Consider the following 5854-nt stretch of genomic DNA (forward strand, 5'->3'; position numbering starts at 1 on the left):
TTCAAACTCCTGAGAGTGGTTTTGTCTCCAGATCTCAGCCATTTCTTTGTTTGGGAAAATCTTTTTACACCATCTCACTGGCCTTGGATGAGACCTTTGTTGACATCAGTTGAGAGGAATGCTGACGGGAACCTCTTTTCAGCCAGTCACAGATAAATTATTCTTAAAAGGGCAGTTTCCAATTCGTAATGTTTAATGTGTCTCCTTGCTAATGAGTGCAGGCAAACCTCTCTTGGCAGGAAAAAATGTGGGAGGAGGAAGAGTTATGCTTCTGCTCTGTATGAGTTGGGATGCATGCAATATTTTCCTTCGTGGGGTTCAGTCGATCTTAGTTCCAGTCTGGTTTAGGTCACAAGTGAGGAAAGCTTAATGGCGCTCATCCAGTCCCTCATAGCTGTTTGTATTGTACATATCACAAACACACCAGTTGAAAAGCTGGGTTGAAGTGGAGAGGCCAAAAGAGCTCAGTGTGTTGGCTGTATATGAGGTGCTAAGCATTTTTCAAAATCTGACCTTATTTACATGCAATTTATTTAGGGGTCATGAGAGGAGGTTTTGGAAAAATATAAACAGTATACACATATAAATTAAACAGCAATAGGTCACCAGGGCCAGATGGCATTCACCCACGAGTTGTGAAGGAACTCAAATATGAAATTCCAGAACTAACAATTCTGGTATGTAACCTATTGCTTAAGTCAGCCTCTGTATCAGATCTGTACTGGAGGATCATTAATGTAACATCAGTTTTTTAAAAAGTCTCCAGAGGTGATTCTGGCAATTCCAGGCCAGTCAGCCTAACTTCAGTACCAGGCAAATTAGTTGAAACTACAATAAAGAACAAAATTATCAGACACACAGATGAACACAATTTGTTGGAGAAGAGTCAACACAGCTTTCATAAAGGGAAATCATGCCTGACCAATCTATTAGAATTTTTTGAGGGGATCAACAAGCCTGTGGATAAGGGCAATCTAGCGGATATAGTGTGCTTGAACTTTCAGAAAGCCTTTAACAAGGTCCCTCCTTACCCTTTGCTTACTCTTAAGCAAAGTAAGCAATCATGGGATGAGAGGGAAGGTCCTCTCATGGGTCAGTAACAGGTTAAAAGACAGGAAACAAAGGGGACAAATAAATGGTTAGTGGAGAGAGATAAATAGCAGGGTCCCCCAAGGATCTGTACTGGGATCAGTACTGTTCAACATATTCATAAATCAGGGGGTAGCCATGTTAGTCTGTATCTACAAAAACAACAAAGAGTCTGGTGGCACCTTAAAGACTAACAGATTTATTTGGGCATAAGCTTTCGTGAGTAAAAACCTCACTTCTTCGGATGCATAGAGTGAAAGTTACAGATGCAGATGCAGGCATTATATACTGGCACTGCTCTCCATGTGCCAGTATATAATGCCTGCATCTGTAACTTTCACTCTATGCATCCGAAGAAGTGAGGTTTTTACTCACGAAAGCTTATGCCCAAATAAATCTGTTAGTCTTTAAGGTGCCACCAGACTCTTTGTGTTTATATTCATAAATGATCTGGGAAAGGGGGCAAACAGTGAGGTGACAAAATTTGCAGATGATACAAAGCTACTCCAGATAGTTACGTGCAAAGCGACCAAGAAGAGTTACAAAGGGAACTCACTAAACTGGGTGAGTGAGCAACAAAATTGCAGATGAAATTCAAACATTGATAAATGCAATGTAATGCACATTGGAAAACATAATCCCAACTATACATACAAAGTGATAGAGTCTGAGTTATCTATTACCACTCAGGAAAGAGATTTTGGAGTTATTGTGGATAGTTCTCTGAAAACATCTGCTCAATGTGCAGCAGCAGACAAAAAAAAAAGCTAACAACGTTAGGAACCATCAGGAAAGGAATTGATAATAAAACAGAAAATATCATAATGCTACTACATAAATCCGTGGTACACCCACACCTTGGAATACTGCATAGAGTTCTTGTGGCCTCATCTCAAAATTGATATATTAGAATTGGCAAAGGTGCAGAGAAAGGCAACATATGGAACAGCTTCTATATGCGGAGGGATTAAAAAGACACGGGCTGTTCAGCTTAGAAAAGAAACAACTAAGGGGCGGATGTGATAGATGTCTATAAAATCATGAATGGTGTGGAGAAAGTGAATAAGGAAGTGTTATTTACCCCTTCACCTAACACAAGAAGCAGGGGTCACCCAATAAATTAATAGGCAGCAGGTTTAAAACAAACCTTCACACAATGCACAGTCATCTTGTAGAACTCTTTTCCATGGGATGTTGTGAAGACCAAAAAGTATGTCTGAGTTCAAAAGAGAACTAGATAAGTACATAGCGGATAGGTCCGTCAATGGCTATCAGCCAAGATGGTCAGGGATGCAACCCCATGCTCTGGGTGTCCCTAAACCTCCAACTTGCAGAAGCTGGGACTGGACAACAGGGGATGGATCCCTCAATAATTGCACTGTTCTGTTAATTCCCCCTGAAGTATCTGGCCCCTTCCACAGTCGGAAGACAGGATGCTGGGCAAGATGGACCCAGTATGGCCATTCCCATGTTCTCATGCATTAATGGGTGCTGCACTTCTGAAAAATCTGTCCTGGTTGTGGGTGCTGAGCATGTCTGGAAATAAGCCCCTGAACTCTTTTGAAAAATCTAGTCCTTAACAAAGACCGAGGACTGGTCGGGCTAAGCTTGGGGTGTATTGGGAGAGCTATGTGCCTCTCAGGACTGGAATGGCAGAGGGTGCTTCACATCAGGAGTGAGGAGCATAGGCAGAGCTGGGTGGGAGTATGGAACTGAACGGCTGGGAGTGGCCATGAGTCAGAACCTAGGTATATAGGCAAACCCAGCGAGAGGAGAGGACAGGAAGCTTTCATAGCACTTACTTATGCCAGCCCCGACTTTAAGCAAAACAACTAGTCCCTCACTTTTATGAGCTGACTTCATTAACTCCCTGGCAACAGAGCAAAATATCTGCACTGTCTGGGCTGGGCAGCAGAGTAACATCAAGATTTCGGCATGGACAGTATTTAACATTGAAAGATCTTTTCATGGGGGGGTCAGATGTTTCATGGCCAGATTCCCCAAAATGAAGTGGACCTAGGGTTCCATCCTGTGGCCATTTGTGAGTATTGCAGTGCCCTATTCCCATATCATATGGTTTTCCAGGGGATTAAAACATATCCCACGTTGCAGGGCCGGCTCAAGCTTTTTTGCCGCCCCAAGCAGTGGGGGGCGGCGGGGGGGAGGGGGCAGAAAAGGAAAACCTGATTGAGCTGCTGCTGAAGAAGAAGGGGAGTGAAGGACCCGCCGCCGAATTGCCGCCGGAGACCCGGATGAGCCGCCCCAATAACGGACGGACTGCCGCCCCTTTCTATTGGCCGCCCCAGGCACCTGCTTCCTTCGCTGGTGCCTGGAGTCGGCCCGGCCATATTGAGTGCCACTCCTGGCATAGGCGCCGACTTCCCCTCTGCCCAGTGGGTGCTCCAACCCTCTCCCATGCCCCTGCACCGCTCTCGCCCCGCCCCCATTCCACCCCTTCCCCCAAGTCCCTGCCCCACCTCTTCTCCGCCTCCTCCCCTGAGCACGCCACATCTCCACACCTCTCCCTCCTGCCTGGAAAGTCCTAAGTGCCGCCAAACAGCTGTTAGGCAGCGGGAAGCGCTGGGAGGGCAGGGGAGGAGTGGGGGGCGCAGCGTGCTAGGGGTGGGAGAAGGAGGTGAGAGCTTGGTTGCCGGTGGGTGCAGAGCACCCGCTAATTTTTTCCCATGAGTGCTCCAGCCCCAGAGAACCCACGGAGTCAGCGTCTATGACTCCTAGTGAAAGATAGGAACCCAAAATAATCAGGCAAAAATAAACTTCCATCCAGAGCTACACATAAATATGTGGTTCTCATTTTTTGTGGAGGGCCCCATTTTGGAAAGAAGCAGAAACTGTCAGATGTCACATACAAAGCCCGCCTCGCCTATTGAATTCTTCTGCATTGACAGCCCTCCCTGAGGTCCAGCTTTTGGACTGGACCACTTTTGCCCCTGAGATTTGCTCAGCGAGCTCAGCAGCTGAGCCTCCTGCTCTGTGAGAAGAGATACATGAATTTCTCTATCAGATGCATCTAAATTTAGCACAGTGACATTGTGCACCTTTACAATACATTTTACCAACTCCGTGTGTATATGCTGCCTTTGGATTTTGCTCTAGAGCCAGCAGTAGCTGAAATTATAGCCTCATTTGCCACACATTGTCCCTTACCCAGCCCCAATTGCACCTACTCATATCTATACAGTTCCCTGAACTAGATGAGTTAGTGTAATAGCTCGTCACATACAGGCCAGTGTGGGGTTGTCACATCACCATAGTAAAGAGTGACTTACCTGAGACCCTCTGACACACCCATATGCTCACTAGACATTCTCCTTTCTTTGGGTATCTTTGATTCAGTGGCTGGGGAAACATGCTGTGGGCTTCCAAGCCTCTCCAGGTAACTGCACTAGCACCTTGCTAAGTCCCTAGTTGCTGGCCTCTGTTCACACAGCTGTAGCCTTAGAAACATCAGACCAGTAACTGGGGAAGTGGTGAATAGAGGCCTAAGTCCCCAGCTGGTGGGAATCAGCATTGAAGCCAATGGAGCTATGCTGATTTACAGCAGCTGAAGAGCTGGTCAGAGTCTTTAGACCCCGGAAAGTGCCCATCTGTGTATTGTCCCAGATCCACAATGAGAGTGTTAAGCAGTTTATACAGCTTTGGCCCTCTGAGGACAGAGCAGGTATGAAGATCTGCTCTAAACTTTTCTCATAGCAAGGAACTGCAGCAGTTCTGCATGCTGATTTCTCCTCTCCATGGCCTGCTTTGGCTGTGCTGTGCTGAGAGGAGCAGTGGGGTGAGGGCAGGAGAGCTGTGAGCTAGGGAGGAGAAAGAAGGAGCTTTGGCTGCCTGCTCAGAAGCCGTGAGAGCAGCCAGCAGGGGCAACAAAGCTGGTGCCATGGCTCATTACCTGCCTGCAGCTCTGCTTAGAAGCAGGGGTGAAAGTAAGTCCAGTGACTTACTATGGGGCCAGCTCTGGCCCCCGGAAGGCGTGGGGCCTAGGGTGAAAAGGGCATTGCTGAGAGAGTCAGAGCCAGCCCACCCTGTAAGGTAAGTGCCCCCCCCCCCAGGTAGCAGCAGCAGCAGCCCGGGGCTCCCCTGCTTCTACCATCCCGGCCCTGTAAATAGCCGCGGGAGCCCTGGGGAAGCAGCGGGGCTCCAGCGGCTATTTAAAGGACTGGGGTGGCAGAGGCAGCTGGAGCCCTGGACCCTTTAAATAGCCCCTGGAGCCCCCCCACTATCCCAGGCTCCAGGGGCTATTTAAAGGGCCCGGAGCTCCCCTACTTCTACCGCCCCAGCCCTGTAAATAGCTGCCGGAGCTCCCCTACTTCTACCGTCCTGGCCCCGTAAATAGCCACCAGAGCCCCACCGCCACTACTCCAGGGCTCCGGCGGCTATTTACGGGGCCGGGACGGTAGAAGTAGGGGAGCTCTGGCAGCTATTTAAAGGGCTGGGGAAGTAGAAGCAGCGGGAGCCCTGGACTTTTTAAATAGCCCCTAGACCACCACAACCCTACCCCAGGGCTCCAGCAGTGGGGCTCGGGTGGCAATTTAAAGGGCCTGGGGCTCCAGCCCCTGCTGGGAGCCCCAGGCCCTTTAAATTGTCCCCTGGGGAAGCCGGGCCGCCCTGGTACGGCAAACCGGCTCTTGAGGTGGGGTGGCTCAGAGTGACAGCAGGGGCTAATGTCTCTCTGGGTGACCCTTGTTAGGCAAGAGGGAGGGGACAGTGGAGACCCCTTTTGCAGGAATAGCCCCTGCCAGGAGCTGTC

The sequence above is a fragment of the Chrysemys picta genome, chromosome 8 (genome assembly GCF_011386835.1).
Source record: "Chrysemys picta bellii isolate R12L10 chromosome 8, ASM1138683v2, whole genome shotgun sequence".
In the NCBI taxonomy this organism is placed as follows: domain Eukaryota; kingdom Metazoa; phylum Chordata; order Testudines; family Emydidae; genus Chrysemys; species Chrysemys picta.